Raw genomic sequence first — 22,164 nt, 5'->3', positions numbered from 1 at the left:
AGAGACCACCAGCGGTCCTTGAGGGGGTTCCAGGGGGTCCCCAAAAAAATAGATTCATTGTTAGACTTCAGCATTATGTAATATATATATACCGGTATATATATATATATATATATATATATATATATATACACACACACACACACACACACACACACACACACATATATATATACCTATATATACACAGATCCTTTCCAAAAAATCATATCCAAAATATCATGGAAATAACATGGATGACCGTGGGCTTCAGCAGATTGTCAACCAAAGACGATTCAAAAATTTGCTGGAGATTCAGTGAGAGTGGACTGAGGCTGAAGTCAGTCATAACTGAGAAGTAACTTCCTCCTGTCAGGTGAAAAGAAGCAGCTGGCTAACTGTCCGTGTCTCGGAGGAAGCATGGAGCCAGTTTCGGCTCTCCCCAGATCGACAGAGGTTGGAGCAGCAACCAGGATAAATACACTAAAATTAGCACTAATGGGGGATAAAAATGGGATAAAAAAATGGGATAAAGATAAACTTTTCCATGATATTAAATTTTTTTGGAAAGGAGATATATATATATATATATATATATATATATATATATATATATATATATATATATATATATATATATATATATTTATAAAATGGCTCTCTCAAATCAAGCAATCTGATTGGTTCACAGCCATTGTATAATTCCAGTAACCGAGTTCAATAACCCATGGCCCATGGTTATTGCCATGGCAACTCTCTTACTAAGAGAGTAATAATAAGGCTTACCTCAAATGACAACGTAGGAAAAAAAATGGCGGAGACAGCTGTCAGATCCTTGTGAATCGATCTTCGCTCATAACTTTACTAATACTTCGCAGAAAATGATGTTTTGTACAAGAATAGATGCAGGCTAATGTCTTCTTTGCAAAAGAAAGGCTGTTAACTCCGCATTTAACCCCGCATTTAACCCCGTAACGTTAGTTGGTGTCGGGCAAGCCCTGAGAATGCCAGGGTCACTACTGCTTCAAGTCTTTGTACAATGAGTCATTATGGACGCATGATGGCGCAACTCTCTTACTAAAAGGCTTTGAAAACAAAATGGTGGAGACACCTTTCAGATCCTTGTGAATCGATCTTCGCTTATAACTTTACTAATACTTCGCAGAAAATGATGTTTTGTACAAGAATAGACGCGGGCTAATGTCTTAACCCCTCTCTCGCGCGCCCTCACTCTTAACCCCGCATCTCTAAATAAGACGTAACGTTACTTGGTACAGCTCTGGTGTCGGACTTTGCAAAAAGCTCTCAGGTTCGCAGCAAGCGCCAGGATTGGCCAATGTCGACTTCAGTCTCCAGAACGATCCAATCAAATCACCCGCACGTCTATCTTCTTGCTAGAGGTCCCGCCTTACAGTAGTGTTTCAACTGACTCTCAGAATACCATGCCAGTCGGACTTATAGTGTTATTATTATTATATTATTATACTTGGAACCCTTTTATAAAAGCAATATAGCACTCGAGCAGCGTGTGTTGTGGAATATATCCCCCTGCTCAGTTGTTATCCCACTCGGCCTGCGGCCTCGTGGGATAACAACTGATCAGGGGGATATATTCACCACAACACACTTGCTCTCGTGATATATTGCTTAAATATACCGTATATATATATATATATATATATATATATATATGTGTGTGTGTTATATATACATGTTCTCAGATTTGGGGTCAGAGAGACAATATCTCATCAAATGGGGGTATGTGGCTACACTGCAGACTAGATTATGGTCCTTGATATGAAAAGGTTGATATACTGACTCACAGCTCCAGTCTGCCCCCTGCAGGCTGGAAAGCTCCAAATGAACTCAGTTTACCACTTTATCCTGGATTCACTTCAAAGAGTATAGATGAACTTGACAACATGAACATTGTAAATTGCCCCAGGCTTATACTTCCTGTTGCAGTGTTTGCTAACACAATAGCTGACAGGAAATAAGCGAGGTTTCAAACTATTCCCTAGCAACACAATTCCATGAAAACAGTCTATAATAATAGTATAATAATAAAACTATATCAAGAGTAATCTTACTCTAGCTCAGTGATTCTCAACCTATTTGATATTAACAACCCTAAGTGAATCAAATTTAGAGCCACACACCATTGATCAGATTCTGTCTCTTGAACGCAAATCTGAGAAGATTTTTATTGTTAGATATGATTTTTTCATCCAGAACTCGATGACTGTCTGTAACGTAGGCAGAGAGAAACTATGATCAGAACAGTCTTTCTTCTATATTCTCTAATTGTTTTCACTTCTACTCAATTAAATGATGTTGAAATTTAACAATTGATCAGTTTTGCTGGAACCCCCTCAAGGAGGCCTGGTGGTCCCGGGACCCCACATGGAGAAGCAGTGCTCTATGATGACTGGAACTATCAATCCATCAGTTTATCAAAGTCAACTGCTGATTTTGACATGAACATCAGCTTTTCCTATTTGTTTGGCCATACTCACATTATACCAAAGAATCAGGCATTCACAGTATTCTGTTGCATCAGCACATGGGCGGCCAATGGTGGCAGGAAAACAACAGCTGATTACAAATTGTAATGTTAACACGTTCACTGGCAATGACGTATTAATCCGTCAAAAAAAATCCAACGGTTGACTGCCAATGACGTATTAATACGTCAAAAAAAAAAATTTTGACCGTGGGATGTGCATCTAACCCTTTTATATCTCTTATATAAATATTGAAGCCACCGAACGTGTACAACCCATTCCACCGACCCACTAAGTGGCGACAGTGCTCTCCTGACTAGAGGAAGGCAAGCAAAAAGCAGTGTGAGGAAGCCATTCTCATGAAAATGGATTGGCGAAAACGCTTTCGTTTTCGCGCTGATTGCTGGCGGTGCGGGATTGCAAATTTGCATAATAGATTACGGGTGGAACACACTTTGAAACACGCAGCATAAATATGACCAGAATTGCAAAAGCTTCATCAAAGCTTTCAACCGAAACTCCAAGAAACGAGCGAGCCCATATCCAGACTTGCACAGCGGCCGCCAGCAGACAGGCAGCAGCAGCAAAGCAGTGAGACTGGTGACGCGAGGTTACAGCAGCAGCAGAAACGAGCTTGTGACATGCCCGCTGCAGCCAAGAAGAACACACACGGAGGGAGGAGTTTGAAGGAGAGGGGTGTTTCCTGCTGTTATGGAGGAAATTACTGTTCAAAACTATTGTTTAGATGTCTGACGTCTTACTGATGCCAAAAATGAATGGTTAAAGTGACTGTTCTATCGAATTTCACAAAAAGCCATTTATCTCAGAATAAATTTTCTGACGCTGAAACCATGCTGTATTCAAGTGCTAATGCCTACATAACTACTAACTCTACAAACTAACTCTTTTAGACAGAGAAAGCACACATTCTATTAGTTCTTTTTAGATATTTTGTGTTCACAAAATCTTAGCAGAAAAGAATCCTCAGGTCTTGAAAGATGAGCCAGAATCCTCAAAAAACCCCTCTGGCAGAACCTACCTACAGTAAAAAAAAAACAGCTGGCAGTGAATGTGTTAATTAAACTCATGTTTGCTGTTATATGGTTGTAATTATGGTTATATTTGTGTATGTTGAATTTATCTCAGTTGTTAAGTGCCCAGTTTGCTCCACTCCATTCAACTGTATGTACGTAACACCTGCGTTGTCTGACCGGACTTTATTCTAAACAAATGGGTGATTCGATCTATTAATATGTGTCTCCAGCAGTGTCCACATTGAGATCTGATTGCGATCGCATCAGGTAAGCTCCATAGCGTAGAGCAGCAGAAAAACAGCAGTGACTGTTGTATGTGGAGTGGGAGAAGGCATTGCATTTACACTTGTGTTCAATGTGGTCACAATGTGTGGGTCCAGGCAGGCTGACCTCTGACCTTAGCGATGATGACCATCTGGTAGGTGGCGAGTGGTAAGGTGAGGAGTGTGCGGGCAGCCAGCGTGCTGAGCAGGATGCTGCTCCACCAGGGCAGGCCGGTGGTCTGCTGCAAGCCCAGGAGGAAGTGCTCCACCTGGTGGACCGGAGCCGAGTCTGCCACCGCACCGTACCAACCGCCGGATGCCGCTCGGCATGCTGGGAAACCAGAGGGAGGCGGGACACACAGGACGGACCGGACAGGAGCGCGGCGCCGGCCGGAGGGGTCGTGTGGCGGGGGAACGGCGCGGAGCCGAGGCCACGAACAGCATGGAGGCTCCCTCTGCTCACACACAGCACAGAGAGCTGCTGGGATCTCTGTAACACAACAGACAGACAGACCCAATTGGTCGTGTCTGCGGGTGGGAAGAAGCCCAATGGGGTATGAGTCCTGGTCGCTGCACTAGCGCCTCCTCTGTTCGAGGGGGAGGAGAAGCGTGCTCCTCCCATGTGCTACGTCCTGCCGGTGAAACCCCTCGCTGTCAGGTGAAAAGAATCAGCTACACATGTATCAGTGGAAGCACGTGCTAGTCCACAACTCTCCCCAGATGGGCAGAGGGGGTGGAGCGATGACCGGGAGGAGGGGGAATTTACAATTGGGGAGAAAACAGGAGAAAAACCGAAAATGTTTTAGATTTTTTTTAAAGGCCTCAAGCTGCAGACAGTTCAGTTTGACTTGATGCACTGTAGACTGATGACACTCGAGAAATAAAAACAGAATAAACACTCATTATAAGTGGAAGGAGAGTCGGTAATTAGACTTTTCCTTCAGTCCATTTAGGGCTGGGCAAAATATGTAGGCTAATGATATGGATATGATGATATGAGACAAGATAAGCTCTTAGATGTTGGATATGGTAATATGATGATATAAGACAAGATAAGGTCTTAGATGTTGGATAATGGTAATATGGTGATATGAGACAAGATAAGGTCTTAGATGTTGAATAATGGTAATATAGTGATATGAGACAAGATAAGCTCTTAGATGTTGGATATGGTAATATGGTGATATGAGACAAGATAAGGTCTTAGATGTTGAATAATAGTAATATGGTGATATGAGACAAGATAAGCTCTTAGATGTTGGATAATGGTAATATGGTGATATGAGACAAGATAAGCTCTTAGATGTTGGATAATGGTAATATGGTGATATGAGACAAGATAAGCTCTTATATGTTGGATAATGGTAATATGGTGATATGAGACAAGATAAGGTCTTAGATGTTGGATAATGGTAATATAGTGATATGAGACAAGATAAGCTCTTAGATGTTGGATATGGTAATATGGTGATATGAGACAAGATAAGGTCTTAGATGTTGAATAATGGTAATATGGTGATATGAGACAAGATAAGCTCTTAGATGTTGGATAATGGTAATATGGTGATATGAGACAAGATAAGCTCTTAGATGTTGGATAATGGTAATATGGTGATATGAGACAAGATCTTAGATGTTGGATAATGGTAATATGGTGATATGAGACAAGATAAGGTCTTAGATGTTGGATAATGGTAATATGGTGATATGAGACAAGATAAGCTCTTAGATGTTGGATAATGGTAATATGGTGATATGAGACAAGATAAGCTCTTAGATGTTGGATAATGGTAATATGGTGATATGAGACAAGATCTTAGATGTTGGATAATGGTAATATGGTGATATGAGACAAGATAAGCTCTTAGATGTTGGATAATGGTAATATAGTGATATGAGACAAGATAAGCTCTTAGATGTTGGATAATGGTAATATGGTGATATGAGACAAGATAAGGTCTTAGATGTTGGATAATGGTAATATAGTGATATGAGACAAGATAAGCTCTTAGATGTTGGATATGGTAATATGGTGATATGAGACAAGATAAGGTCTTAGATGTTGAATAATGGTAATATAGTGATATGAGACAAGATAAGCTCTTAGATCTTGGATAATGGTAATATGGTGATATGAGACAAGATACGCTCTTAGATGTTGGATAATGGTAATATGGTGATATGAGACAAGATCTTAGATGTTGGATAATGGCAATATGGTGATATGAGACTTTTCTGAAATGTGTTAAAATGAGCCAATGACACATAATTTGCATAGAATGACATCAGCGAGTCATCAAACAATTGTGTTTTTATGAGTAAACAAGACAAAGCACACAGCACAGTATGAGTTTCAGTCAGAAGAGACTCTGTAACAGTCAGTAAACAAGACAAAGCGCACAGCACAGTATGAGTTTCAGTCAGAAGAGACTCTGTAACAGTCAGTAAACAAGACAAAGTGCACAGCACAGTATGAGTTTCAGTCAGAAGAGACTCTGTAACAGTCAGTAAACAAGACAAAACACACAGCACGGTATGAGTTTCAGTCAGAAGAGACTCTGTAACAGTCAGTAAACAAGACAAAGTGCACAGCACAGTATGAGTTTCAGTCAGAAGAGACTCTGTAACAGTCAGTAAACAAGACAAAGTGCACAGCACATTCAGTCAGAAGAGACTCTGTAACAGTCAGTAAACAAGACAAAGCGGACAGCACAGTATGAGTTTCAGTCAGAAGAGACTCTGTAACAGTCAGTAAACAAGACAAAGTGCACAGCACAGTAGGAGTTTCAGTCAGAAGAGACTCTGTAACAGTCAGTAAACAAGACAAAACACACAGCACAGTATGAGTTTCAGTCAGAAGAGACTCTGTAACAGTCAGTAAACGTACCAAGCTGAGGAGAAGCATCCTGCAGAATGAATGACAGCTGCTGTTAGCTTAGCAGGCTAGCTAGCTGCCGTTAGCTTAGCAGGGTAGCTAGCTGTAATGAAAGTCAGCTTTTGAGCGGGTTTAGCGTCTAACTACAGACTGATCGTCTAGAACCTTCTACAGCAGAAACCCGGTTCATATTGTTCTGTCGTCTCTTTCACTAGATAAATAATAACGTTACTTCCATGCTTTCTGCTTTCTCCTTCTTTCCTAGCACCCTAGCCAGTGTGTGTCGGCCGAATATGATGTCACGGTTTGTTTAGGAGCGATGCGGCGCTGAAATATGACGTCAGAACATCTTCGCCTCGTTTTTACAAAATAAACTGTTTTTGTCAAAAAGGAACTTCTGGGAAGTAAGGTGTACGTTTTACCGGTTTGATATTTCGTTTATATTGACAAAGGGAAAAACCAGAAAACGCTCGTAGTTTCGTTTTTTCGTTTTTCCTATAAAACGGAAAAACCAAAACTCAGCTCGTTTTCTGGTTTTTTCCTTTTTTCGTTTTTTCGTTTTCAATAGTGGGTGGGTGGTTTTCATTGGTGGGTAGGCCTTCCGCGACCCTTGCTTCTGATTGGCTAGTGTGCTCTGTCAGTTTAAGCTGTACTTTTCAAACTAAAAGTCTCTAAATGAATAAATAGATAAATATAGAAATAAATAATATAAAAATAAATAAATAAATGCATACATACATACAAAATAAATGAAGAAATAAAATACCATAAAATAATTAAATAATAGGCTACAAAAAAAAAAATACATAGCTAAAAAAAAACAATAAATAAAGTATGTGCCTTAATAGACTGTTCTCAAACTTTTTCATGTCAAGGTCCCCTAAACTAACACAAATCAGACCACATGGACCCTCATTTGATAATATTTTATCAGGGTCCTCCTGATATCAGATGTTTCATTAGGAGAAAGTGTATAGCACCCATGGCCAACATTCTGCCATTGTGTTATCGATGGAATTATGAAAATAAATTATTCACGCTTATGCGGAACCCCTCGAACTCGAGGGGTGTCCCCGTAGGCCTAGTTGTCAACACAAAAACAGCCCTACATTGCAGCAGACAGACAGATGGACAGGGATACTGTACTTACCATCAGATTTTTTTTAGTCGCGCACAATCACAAACCTTTGGCAGGTGCAAGCCCAGAAGAGGTCAACATTCAAACAGCACACTGTAACAATAAATAGCAATATTTTGCGAAAACTGCTTTAATAGTAAAATGGTAGGCTACTGTACAAAAGGCCCTGTAATGTTTAGTTGTTTTAGTTCTATTCAGTTATGGTGTACTTTCTCATTTTAATAGCAAAGCCCCCATGGTGAACTCTACTGGCGCAACCCGGTAGCCTACTGCAGCTTATAGCCTATAATTAGGCTATATAAAGGCCTCATCTGCGTGCCTTATTTGTGAGGTGAAGCCACGGACTTCCAGAGGTGCGCGATTGACGGCTGTTGCTGCCGTTTCATCTTGATTGGTTTGACTTTGTGTGCGTTCATGAAAGGAAATGTAAGTGATTTCACATTGTGTTCATTGTTGTTTGTGATTTGAGCCATTCTCTCTGCTTTGGCGATATCTTGAGTTAGTAGTTTTCCACATGTCGATATTTCACCGTCATGGCACCTTAATAGAATAATTGACAGTTGGCCATGTGCTCCGTCCATTGAATTCGTGAATATAATAATGATACAGTTTTGTTTTGTTATGTCATTATTGTAATGATTGTTGTTATTATACATAGCCTACTCATGTCATGTAATAATTGTGGCTATAATTCACCACCTGTTCAAAACCTATTGTGTTTTTTTTTCTCAAATACACTACTGCCGCATGCGCTAGGACGTGTCATCAGTGATGTTATCTGGGGTCGTTAGGTGTTTCGGGTCTGTCAACATCATACACCCTCGCCCAGTAGACCCAGCCGAGGCCAATTAAGACCCCGACTCACGTCCCAGAAGCCGCTACGGATCAGCCTTACTACTCTATCTGCAACGTTGCCCGCGGGAGGGGTAAAAGAGAACCCAATCCGCTGCAATAGAGCTAGTGCTACGCCGCAGTATTGGCCCTTCGGTGCATGGAGGATCTAGGCTCTGTGGGTTTCTCCCGGCCGTGCTCCTCCTTCGTCTCACCAGACCCCCCTCATGACAAAGGCAATCCAGAGGCTGAAGGGATGCCTCAAGGACGCCTCAAGAGGGCCTGTGCGCTGCACGTCATTTACCTGCGTCGAGCACCTCGCTCTAGCCTGGAGGACCCCAGGCCGCGCCGATCTTGCGCAGATTTTCAGGAGGCTAATCCGTAGCGTTTGTGGATTTCTCCCTCACGAGAGAGCCAAGATGGGGTGCTAATCCCATCCCGTACCGGGTTGCCGTCTCTCCGGCCGTCAACTGTCTCTCCAGCTCGTCACCAAACTATACTTGGTTGTCACCTAGTCTTTCCTAAGTGTCACTGGCCAGAGGCAAGCCAGGGTTCTACATTCTCAAATACACTACTGCCGCATGCGCTAGGACGTGTCATCAGTGATGTTATCTGGGGTCGTTAGGTGTTTCGGGTCTGTCAACATCATACACCCTCGCCCAGTAGACCCAGCCGAGGCCAATTAAGACCCCGACTCACGTCCCAGAAGCCGCTACGGATCAGCCTTACTACTCTATCTGCAACGTTGCCCGCGGGAGGGGTAAAAGAGAACCCAATCCGCTGCAATAGAGCTAGTGCTACGCCGCAGTATTGGCCCTTCGGTGCATGGAGGATCTAGGCTCTGTGGGTTTCTCCCGGCCGTGCTCCTCCTTCGTCTCACCAGACCCCCCTCATGACAAAGGCAATCCAGAGGCTGAAGGGATGCCTCAAGGACGCCTCAAGAGGGCCTGTGCGCTGCACGTCATTTACCTGCGTCGAGCACCTCGCTCTAGCCTGGAGGACCCCAGGCCGCGCCGATCTTGCGCAGATTTTCAGGAGGCTAATCCGTAGCGTTTGTGGATTTCTCCCTCACGAGAGAGCCAAGATGGGGTGCTAATCCCATCCCGTACCGGGTTGCCGTCTCTCCGGCCGTCAACTGTCTCTCCAGCTCGTCACCAAACTATACTTGGTTGTCACCTAGTCTTTCCTAAGTGTCACTGGCCAGAGGCAAGCCAGGGTTCTACATTCTCAAATACACTACTGCCGCATGCGCTAGGACGTGTCATCAGTGATGTTATCTGGGGTCGTTAGGTGTTTCGGGTCTGTCAACATCATACACCCTCGCCCAGTAGACCCAGCCGAGGCCAATTAAGACCCCGACTCACGTCCCAGAAGCCGCTACGGATCAGCCTTACTACTCTATCTGCAACGTTGCCCGCGGGAGGGGTAAAAGAGAACCCAATCCGCTGCAATAGAGCTAGTGCTACGCCGCAGTATTGGCCCTTCGGTGCATGGAGGATCTAGGCTCTGTGGGTTTCTCCCGGCCGTGCTCCTCCTTCGTCTCACCAGACCCCCCTCATGACAAAGGCAATCCAGAGGCTGAAGGGATGCCTCAAGGACGCCTCAAGAGGGCCTGTGCGCTGCACGTCATTTACCTGCGTCGAGCACCTCGCTCTAGCCTGGAGGACCCCAGGCCGCGCCGATCTTGCGCAGATTTTCAGGAGGCTAATCCGTAGCGTTTGTGGATTTCTCCCTCACGAGAGAGCCAAGATGGGGTGCTAATCCCATCCCGTACCGGGTTGCCGTCTCTCCGGCCGTCAACTGTCTCTCCAGCTCGTCACCAAACTATACTTGGTTGTCACCTAGTCTTTCCTAAGTGTCACTGGCCAGAGGCAAGCCAGGGTTCTACATTCTCAAATACACTACTGCCGCATGCGCTAGGACGTGTCATCAGTGATGTTATCTGGGGTCGTTAGGTGTTTCGGGTCTGTCAACATCATACACCCTCGCCCAGTAGACCCAGCCGAGGCCAATTAAGACCCCGACTCACGTCCCAGAAGCCGCTACGGATCAGCCTTACTACTCTATCTGCAACGTTGCCCGCGGGAGGGGTAAAAGAGAACCCAATCCGCTGCAATAGAGCTAGTGCTACGCCGCAGTATTGGCCCTTCGGTGCATGGAGGATCTAGGCTCTGTGGGTTTCTCCCGGCCGTGCTCCTCCTTCGTCTCACCAGACCCCCCTCATGACAAAGGCAATCCAGAGGCTGAAGGGATGCCTCAAGGACGCCTCAAGAGGGCCTGTGCGCTGCACGTCATTTACCTGCGTCGAGCACCTCGCTCTAGCCTGGAGGACCCCAGGCCGCGCCGATCTTGCGCAGATTTTCAGGAGGCTAATCCGTAGCGTTTGTGGATTTCTCCCTCACGAGAGAGCCAAGATGGGGTGCTAATCCCATCCCGTACCGGGTTGCCGTCTCTCCGGCCGTCAACTGTCTCTCCAGCTCGTCACCAAACTATACTTGGTTGTCACCTAGTCTTTCCTAAGTGTCACTGGCCAGAGGCAAGCCAGGGTTCTACATTCTCAAATACACTACTGCCGCATGCGCTAGGACGTGTCATCAGTGATGTTATCTGGGGTCGTTAGGTGTTTCGGGTCTGTCAACATCATACACCCTCGCCCAGTAGACCCAGCCGAGGCCAATTAAGACCCCGACTCACGTCCCAGAAGCCGCTACGGATCAGCCTTACTACTCTATCTGCAACGTTGCCCGCGGGAGGGGTAAAAGAGAACCCAATCCGCTGCAATAGAGCTAGTGCTACGCCGCAGTATTGGCCCTTCGGTGCATGGAGGATCTAGGCTCTGTGGGTTTCTCCCGGCCGTGCTCCTCCTTCGTCTCACCAGACCCCCCTCATGACAAAGGCAATCCAGAGGCTGAAGGGATGCCTCAAGGACGCCTCAAGAGGGCCTGTGCGCTGCACGTCATTTACCTGCGTCGAGCACCTCGCTCTAGCCTGGAGGACCCCAGGCCGCGCCGATCTTGCGCAGATTTTCAGGAGGCTAATCCGTAGCGTTTGTGGATTTCTCCCTCACGAGAGAGCCAAGATGGGGTGCTAATCCCATCCCGTACCGGGTTGCCGTCTCTCCGGCCGTCAACTGTCTCTCCAGCTCGTCACCAAACTATACTTGGTTGTCACCTAGTCTTTCCTAAGTGTCACTGGCCAGAGGCAAGCCAGGGTTCTACATTCTCAAATACACTACTGCCGCATGCGCTAGGACGTGTCATCAGTGATGTTATCTGGGGTCGTTAGGTGTTTCGGGTCTGTCAACATCATACACCCTCGCCCAGTAGACCCAGCCGAGGCCAATTAAGACCCCGACTCACGTCCCAGAAGCCGCTACGGATCAGCCTTACTACTCTATCTGCAACGTTGCCCGCGGGAGGGGTAAAAGAGAACCCAATCCGCTGCAATAGAGCTAGTGCTACGCCGCAGTATTGGCCCTTCGGTGCATGGAGGATCTAGGCTCTGTGGGTTTCTCCCGGCCGTGCTCCTCCTTCGTCTCACCAGACCCCCCTCATGACAAAGGCAATCCAGAGGCTGAAGGGATGCCTCAAGGACGCCTCAAGAGGGCCTGTGCGCTGCACGTCATTTACCTGCGTCGAGCACCTCGCTCTAGCCTGGAGGACCCCAGGCCGCGCCGATCTTGCGCAGATTTTCAGGAGGCTAATCCGTAGCGTTTGTGGATTTCTCCCTCACGAGAGAGCCAAGATGGGGTGCTAATCCCATCCCGTACCGGGTTGCCGTCTCTCCGGCCGTCAACTGTCTCTCCAGCTCGTCACCAAACTATACTTGGTTGTCACCTAGTCTTTCCTAAGTGTCACTGGCCAGAGGCAAGCCAGGGTTCTACATTCTCAAATACACTACTGCCGCATGCGCTAGGACGTGTCATCAGTGATGTTATCTGGGGTCGTTAGGTGTTTCGGGTCTGTCAACATCATACACCCTCGCCCAGTAGACCCAGCCGAGGCCAATTAAGACCCCGACTCACGTCCCAGAAGCCGCTACGGATCAGCCTTACTACTCTATCTGCAACGTTGCCCGCGGGAGGGGTAAAAGAGAACCCAATCCGCTGCAATAGAGCTAGTGCTACGCCGCAGTATTGGCCCTTCGGTGCATGGAGGATCTAGGCTCTGTGGGTTTCTCCCGGCCGTGCTCCTCCTTCGTCTCACCAGACCCCCCTCATGACAAAGGCAATCCAGAGGCTGAAGGGATGCCTCAAGGACGCCTCAAGAGGGCCTGTGCGCTGCACGTCATTTACCTGCGTCGAGCACCTCGCTCTAGCCTGGAGGACCCCAGGCCGCGCCGATCTTGCGCAGATTTTCAGGAGGCTAATCCGTAGCGTTTGTGGATTTCTCCCTCACGAGAGAGCCAAGATGGGGTGCTAATCCCATCCCGTACCGGGTTGCCGTCTCTCCGGCCGTCAACTGTCTCTCCAGCTCGTCACCAAACTATACTTGGTTGTCACCTAGTCTTTCCTAAGTGTCACTGGCCAGAGGCAAGCCAGGGTTCTACATTCTCAAATACACTACTGCCGCATGCGCTAGGACGTGTCATCAGTGATGTTATCTGGGGTCGTTAGGTGTTTCGGGTCTGTCAACATCATACACCCTCGCCCAGTAGACCCAGCCGAGGCCAATTAAGACCCCGACTCACGTCCCAGAAGCCGCTACGGATCAGCCTTACTACTCTATCTGCAACGTTGCCCGCGGGAGGGGTAAAAGAGAACCCAATCCGCTGCAATAGAGCTAGTGTAACTATGGTGCAGTAATTCCTCTCCTGCATGTGGGTTTAGTTAGTTAGTTAGTGCGTTAGACCAAATCCATCCCACCCCTATTGAGCTCAATGCATAGGTGTTTTGTAGACTAGGCTAGGCCTACTTTATATTTTTACATCTGTCTGTGACAGACTGTCTAGCTGCAAAACCAATTGCCCTCCAGGGACAAATAGAGTTGACGAGGTACGCCAAAAGTAGTGACAAAAAATGACCAGCAGGCGTCGAATTTAGGCCGTGGATAAACTAGCCTTCATACACACTGAACATCATATTATTGAGCATGCGCATAGCCGACCACCTTTACGTAACCATTAAGCATCAAACGGGAGCCAGCGCCTATGTGAGTCGGCAGCAAGAACAGACTTTTCCTGATTAATTGACACGTTTCTCCTTTTTCTCTCCAGCCAGTAAGTTATGTTCTTATCACAATAAGTGAGACAGAGAATGTGTTAACAGTTTATGTTTCTGTTGGCCATGCCTCCGTTTAATTGACGCCATTTCTGACGCCTCGCCATTTTATATTTAACCACTCGGCAAGCTTGTGCTTTTACAGTAGCCTATTAGTGTCAAGTGCATGGGGTAGCTGTAGCACCTAGCCTATATTTCACTGCAGTCCACTATTATAGTAGAGCTTACCATCACTGCTAAAAACATTTATCAGGAAAGCTTCTTTATATCCTGCCATTTATTATTAACCCAATTTAATATTTTCAGACCACACCTACCTTTGTCACATGTCAATTGGCCCACTGTAAAGCCAGTAAATTGTTGAGGATCCATTGCTAACCGAAACATAAAACATGCATTATTGAACAGTGAAGCAAACCAGACTACAGCCTACCACATACAGTAACAAGCAGTCTACACTGCAGTGATGCAAGTTGATTGGAACATCTGCAGCCAATATGGCCCCTCCAGAGAAATCAAGCTCCAAGTCATACAACACACTAGACCAGTCTCAACCATATTTAGGTTTTATTATAAAGACAGAGCATATAATCAGAACAGTCACTTCTGCATTCTCTATAAATGTGCAAAATTAACTTTTTTTTTTTTTTACAGTTTGCTGGGGAGGCCCTGGAACCCTGCAAGGACCCATCATAAACCCCAGACCCTACATGAGATCCACTGATTTAAAGTGGACTGCGGTCCTTAACACATTGAGTGCCAGCGACGCCATATGGCGTCATTAGAAATTTACCGTAGAGTGCCAGCGACGCCAAATGGCGTCAATAACTCGAAATTGTTTTTTTGACAGGGGGGTGTCCATCTCAGCTTCTTACATCGCCTCTTACAATATCAGAGGTATTGAATGTGTCTAACCTATTTTACAGAACCCTTAGGTGGCGACAGCGCTCTCCAGATGAGAGAACGTGGAGTGAAACACACAGAAGAAGTCATTGGGGAAAAGGAAATCGCATCGCATCCGTCCGTATGCAGCGGCTTCATTGAAGCATAACGTTTAGCTGTGCCCCTGCAGCAGCCAATCTGCTATCACAATTGAGCACCTCGGTGTCCGCTGCAACAGCCTCCGTGTCCGCTGCAACACCCATTCGCATGATCAGCCGTGGATTTGTTATTATTCTCAACTGGAAGCACGGGAGCTGGTACACGCGGCTGTAAAAAAGCTGGATCTAGCGGACTTTCAGTGCTGAGCAGACGCAGAGCAAACAGCAGAGCCAAGCAGAGCAGAGAGACACTCCTCCCACAACGGGGGGGGGAGGAGGAGGAGGGGGGGAGGTGGGGCACGCAGAGCAGCACACACTGACCCAGACAGCAGGACAGGGTTGGCAAACGCAAGCCAGAATATCCGATGCCCACCAGCAGCAAAAGATCAGCAAGAAGCTGCAACCAGCAGCGCACGCAGGGGCCAGCGCTGCTGGTTTCAGCTAAAAATATTATTCTTCCAAACAAAATTCCCTTGCCTTCACTGTTTTATTGAAGGAAATTATTTTTGAGGTGTGACTACATCAGAAAATTAGCTTCAGAGTCAGTGATGTGCTTGAAATGTTTAATTTCACAAAAGGCTCATTATCTCAGCTCGTAGAAAAAAAGGTCTGTTTTTCGTTCAATCAAGCTATCTTCTCCGGCTCATAACTAAAGAACGGAAAATGGGATCAATAAACTTTTTTTTGCAGGTGATAGAAGAGAGTCTCATCGTTATTTGTGCGTGTTCAGTGTTTACATAGTAATTATTAAAGAAATTATATGACTGTTTTAAAATGCATTGCGGCCTATGTGGCACAGCAAGCAACCTTTTGCCCAAGGGCCGTGGCACTCAAAGTGTTAAGGAAGGGACCTTTATTATTATTTTTTTTACAATAAACACAAAGAGGACCCAGCCATGGACCCTCAGCTGAAGACAGAGAGCGTATGATCAGAACAGTCATACTTCTGCATTCTCTATAAATGTGCAAAATGAACTTCTGATGAACTTATAATTCGGTTTGCTGGGGAGCCCCTGGAACCCTGCAAGGACTCATCGTAAACCCCGGACCCCACTGAATTAAACTGCTGGTCCTTAAGGCAGGGACCTTAACTCATTGAGTGCCAGCCACTTTTGGAGAACGGACGCTCCCAGTGACAGAGTTTTCAGAGCGTTTTCAGTGATTTCTCGAGGCCCACAGAATATTGTGTGATATTACTATGTAAACACCGAACACGCAAAAAGAACAAGGAGACTCTATTGTATCATCAGCAAAAAAAAGTTTATTGATACCATTTTCCGTTCTTTAGTTATGAGCCGGAGAAGATAGGTTGTTTTCAGCGTTTTCAGGCATTTCAAATTATAAGCTGAGATATTCAGCCTTTTGTGAAATGCAGCATTTCAAGCACATTCACTGACTCTAGATACGGTAATATTTTCTGATGTAGTGATGTGGTGTAGTTGTGTCCTGCCCTGCGTGCCCCACCCCCCCTCCCCCCCCTCAGCTGAAAACTCCTCCCCACACTAGTAACACACAGCCTCGCACCAAGCGTCTAGGAAGCCTGGGAAGCGCCGCCTCCCAGGCAGCGCAACATGGAGAAGCCACACGCGGACTGCAGTGAAAGGTTTGGCTTTTCAGTGTCGCGCTGCTGCTTTTCTAGCGGCTAATCATGTGGAGAAACTATGCTGACAGACAGACAGAGGCAGAAGGACTCAGTTGTGTGCGCAGATTGACTGTGTTCGCACGCACCGTCAGTTGCAGCCAGAACAATCTACATGGCTCTGGACTGCAGCATGAGCGGGTTCTCTTTCATCAAGGCTATTTCAGGCTGTGTATTCCTGACATTTCTGTAATCTGGAGAGCACTGTCGCCACCTAAGGGTTCTGTAAAATAGGTTATAGACCTCCAATAGCTACTATAGTTGTACAGGAGCTGCGGAAGGCTTTGATCGACGTCCCACCGTCAAAAAACGCATTGGACGTCGAAGGACGTCCGTGGCACTCTACATCACTATTTAATTGGACGTCGAAGGACGTCCATGGCACTCAATGAGTTAAGAAGTCCAGTGCTGCAGACAGTCCGGCCACCTCCGTGTACACAGGTTGTTCATTCCTGCATTTGAGGCAGTACACAGATGTGCTCCTCCACTCCCCAACACAGGTCTTGCACCCGACCAGGCTGCGGCAGCAGGAGGAAAACATCGGCTGAGTCATCGTGTCTTAAGAAGAAAACACATGGTAGGGACATATTTAGAAAATTAATGGTTGATATTATGGGCTGCATTTCTGAAGCATACACTCAAATTAGATAAATCCTGTTTCTTGTGAGCCCACCACCCACCAGCAACAAGTTACAAAAGATTGTTATAATATAACAATCAGGTACTGAGATCATAACTAAAAGGTGGACACATTTCCATCTTGTCACTTCATATGATTGATATAGTTAAATGTAATATTTAAAAGTTAACCGTCTAATTTACAGATGACGCCACCAATTGTAAAAGGTCATTGCGTTCTAACAGGAAATGACCATGGAGTCTGCTTCAACAGACTATCCATTGAGTAATCCTATCATTTACAGCTATATTTGTTAAAAGAAAAAGAAAAAAGATGTATTCTCAATATTCCCTGAAAAAACTGTTTAATTGTGTTTCCATTTTCTCTCAGTCTAAATCCATATGTGTACTTGAAAGTCAGTTATACAGTCACTGTCTCACTGCTCAAACTAAATTATTTTCAAGACAAGGCTTCCAACGGTTACACCCTGCCTTTTCGAAACCCCCCCATTCCGAAGATCGACCTCCATTCTTCGTAATGGAGGGGGTTCCCATTTTTTTTAAAGGCACCGCTATTCCGAATGGGGACATCCCCTCCATTTCGAAACCCCCCCACTCCGAAATTGATTTTTAAGTCCATATTTCTCCGAGTTTCCTGCATCAAACACTGCAGCCAGCTCTCCAGCCGCAATCGATTCGGAAATAAGCTGCAGCCAATTACAAAAGCTTGAAATGAACGTTCAACTCATTGTTTTTTATTGAAAATATGCATATGCATGTTAGACCATCGGGAATGGGGAAGCTACATTTCCTCAGATTTTCATAAAACAAAATCAGTTCAACCCGACTGGCATTCACAAATAAGAACGTCCTCGACTCAATGAACCTTATTCAACTGTGAGCATTTGACTCAAAGTTACAATTATTTTTTTTCAAACACCTTCCACGGTATGAATGTGGGCGTGTGTAACAGCTCACCTTTAGATGTGTAGAAAACATAATTTATGATTAGATCCTGTTGGCGTGTCAGGAGATATAAATAGGCTAATCAGTTGAATAGGCTGCTGTGGAACAGATCCTTGTGCGCTCGGATTACGCATTTGACAAACTTAACAAACTGTGTGGCAAGACAACATAAATGAACAATGTTTAGTGATTGTAGAGATATCTCTGTGCACCGTGACCTACAGAAAACTGCGAGCCAGGAATGCGCAAGACCACACCTGGTATTTAGACCAGCAGAGTGGAAAGTCTTCACTAGGTCGTTTTCCAGAAAACAGGCAGAATATGTTAATTGAAGTGTTCTATCCTTCCCTTTGTCCACACAGCTCCCCTGAAAACAGCTAGGCTAAATAACATAAGGCATATGTTTAAGCTATTTATTTTTATTTTTATTGAAAAGTTAAGTAGACTATATAGCCTACATTATATTAACTCTATAATAAATTAGACTCACGTGCAACACCTATAAACACAATGAATTTCCTACAGTTTTAGGCCTATACATATTATCAGATGAAATTAATTAGAATAAACACTCTGATTTTTTTTTTTATAATAATCATATTGTGACTGCATGGTGCATATAGATTGGCAGCCAACATCCGCATGTTTCCAATTCCTCTCTTCAATTCTTGATGGATTTAATTCGTTTAAATTGCCATAATCTCGAGATTGAGGCTAACTAACACAATACGCTATTTCTTACCTTTTTATTCCATAAAAGCAAATGTTATTCCCATGTTGTTGTGAGGTGACGAGAGGCGCACTGTGCATCTGCACTTCCTAATTGCAAATTCATTCATTCATCACGTAGCCTATAGGCTAGCCATACACATCACAAAATAATATTCGCTTATTTAATAGATGGAGATGTGTGAACATTTAGTTCTAGCCTATTTCAATAGGCCTATATAAAAACTGTGCTGGTGATGGGCAGATGCAGGCTTTCATCTCGCTGTGCACCGTGTGTTGGATATCAAAGGAGTTATAGTTTATATAGGCTAACACTTAATGCCAACACTCCTTTCATCAATTGATATGCGGGCCTATAGAGTGGCATAATCAAGGCCCAAAATCGAATTAAAACTAATTTAAAATGAACAATGCTTGCTGGCTCACGTGGAGCTACCTGCCGACTCAAATCCAAGTGTCTCTCCAACTTGCAATGCGCGAAAAAGCAGTGAAAACCCATGCGTAATATGAACATACATAACAAAGTGCCGACCCATCAAATAGGTAAGCTAATGTAGACATGGCTGTCTGACCCGTGCCCCCTGAAACGATGGAGGATTCAACCTTTCAAATATGAATTTTAAATAGGCTATAGGCCTACTGATAATCATATAGCCTAGGCTACTGTGAATATGGCTGGCAGCTATAAATAAAAAAGGTAGGTTAGTTTTTGTGTGTGCCTTATTTAGCCTATTTTATGTTCAAGAGAAATATAGCCATTGTTAACGGGATGTCCATTATTTCAAAATGCCGTGATGTCTGCATCAAATAGCCTGCATTGCAGAAACAACACACAACTTGATTTAAAAATTAAAATGAGTTTGTTCTGATTTAATTACAAATATTCCAACACTTTATTTTAACTTCTGTGTTGACATTAACAGTATCATCTGAGAAAGGTTTGTCGGCAGTGCACTCATCTCAACAAGCCATGCGCTTGGCCTGCAGTGAGCATTGTCGCGTTTTAATCTGCTGGTTATAAGCGTGGTTGACACAGCCGAATTTAACGCGGCGGCAATCCGGAAATTATAGGCAACAAAATAAATTGATTAAGAATTGAGGAGCAGAGGCCTATTCATATTACACAGGCATGATTGTGTGCATTGCAAGTTGGAGAGACACTTGGATATGGAGTCGGCAGGCAGCTCCACACAGGTGCGCAGCAAGATGAAAGCCTGTATCTGCCCGTCAGCACAATTTTGATATAGGCCTCTATTGAATGGCTAGAATAGCCTACTTACCGTTCCTTAAGTGGCAAATCAACTCCTCTCCTTAATAACGGCAATAAGAATAATTTATGCTGTAGGCTATGCACGGGCGGGGGCGGCGGATGCGTTTGGACACACCTGAATCCAAATGTCTTCATATTGCACAACGCACGGCCCGACGTTTGCATTTGGTTGTACAAGATCATCTGTGAATGATCAATCTCAAGATTATGGCAATTTAAGTTAAATACACATGGCACATTAAATACACATTGATCTATTTTCAAACAGATGCCCAAATTGAAACAATACCTCTGCAGATCAAACAGGCAAATGCTTGTTTGACTTCTGGTCTTTGCAGTAAGTCACGGCTGGCAGCCACTGCATCAGTGATCTTCTTGGTGACTTCATCCAGGCCCTGGGATGCGTCCAGCAGGTCCTCCACTTGGCCCCTCAGTGTGTGGACTTCAGATTGCTGATTTCTGCATTTGGCACATTTTGTAACTGGTTAGCAGATCACAGACAGATCAGATCAGACACAAAACGGCTGCCTGCCAGAAAGCAACCTTTTGACAATAATCTGATGGTTTGGTCAGTCTGTTTGGCAGTTAAATAGAGTGCAGTACCTCATGATCCTTCAAGTTGAGTGCTAGCCCCTTCTATTGACACAATATATTTATCTTTAATAGTGATGGGCCCTTCAGCAGCTAAAATCTGTTTTCTTATCTATGCAATACCTGGTTCGTGATCGTCTTTGACGCCACTGCCTGAATGCAGAAAGCTCAATGGCATGGACTTGCTTCGCATTCTGCTTCCAGTAGCTAATCCCTGCATGACAGAAATGCAGAGTAAAGAGACACAAGAGATAATTTAACAAAAAGGCACTATTGTCGTATGCCACTACTTTCAGACCATTACACATCAAATATGTATTTTGGCACAATGCATTTTATTTACCAATTGATCCTTCACAGTCGACAATTTCATTGCCTTGATTGTCCGTAAGGACATAGTCTTCCCCGCTTCGCATGGCCACCTTCACTTTCTCAAGGATCACTGGAACATTAGCATCAGCTTCCAGAAGTCGAACCATGACGACCCTTGTGGATACTATCTTTCCTTCCATTAGCTCAGACACATGGACGGACCTGCAATACAGAAAGAACAGTGAAGCAAACCAAGCTATTAACCTGTTTCACATCCCACCCTAACCCAGCCATTTAGTGTCTAAAAAGGCAGGAAGTAAAACAGGTGCAAAGAAGGTCCAGTTTACCGTTGCTCCGCTGCAGGGACAGCTGGTCCAGTCCCGGGGCTCTAATCAATGTTTTGCTTGTACCTGCTTTACTTCCTGCCTTTTCTACACAAATGGCTGATTTGGGTGGGATGTGAAATAGGCATATACCACATAACAAGCAGTCTACACTGCAGTGATTCAAGTTGACCGGCAACAGCCCAAAGTATGAGCCCATGGTCATCTCGAGCTTGTGTTACTCAAAGTCCAAAATCTTTCATTGCTGCAGTCATGCTTAGAAAGAGATTAATGCTTAGAAAGAGATTCATGCTAGACAGAGATTCTGAATGAAGAACTCCGCCGATATCAGTAGTTTCCAAATTGTAAACAGTTTTCATTCACTTTGTTTGTTGAGTTGATTTAAGTGAAGTTGAACTTCACTCAAATCATCTCTCAATAGCTGTCAAACTAAATGAATGCCTAAAAAAGTTTAGTTTTTTAATATACTACTGATTTTGTAAGATACACAGCTGGTTGAAAATCGACAGTGTTCCTTTGAGCAGTATTAAACAATGTAACAACATTTTCTAGGCACATTAACTTATAACATGAGGGCCCCCCTCCTCCCTACCTTTGAAATGACCGAGGTGTGCTCACTGATCTAGACCGCTGGCCCATGTTTGCAGTTGACGAGGACGGCTGACTCAGACGGAAATCAAACTGGCGTGACGGAGCTGGGGCTGTTGGGGGCCCTTGACTCTGCACAGCCTCTCCGTGAACCTCATAGTGACCGTGGTCACAGAGGTCCATGGAGCGAAAATCGCCATGATCCATAGGAAAAATGACAACATT

The sequence above is a fragment of the Poromitra crassiceps genome, assembly GCF_964638095.1.
Source record: "Poromitra crassiceps genome assembly, contig: HAP1_SCAFFOLD_225, whole genome shotgun sequence".
In the NCBI taxonomy this organism is placed as follows: Eukaryota; Metazoa; Chordata; class Actinopteri; order Beryciformes; family Melamphaidae; genus Poromitra; species Poromitra crassiceps.
This window is presented reverse-complemented; position numbering follows the sequence as displayed.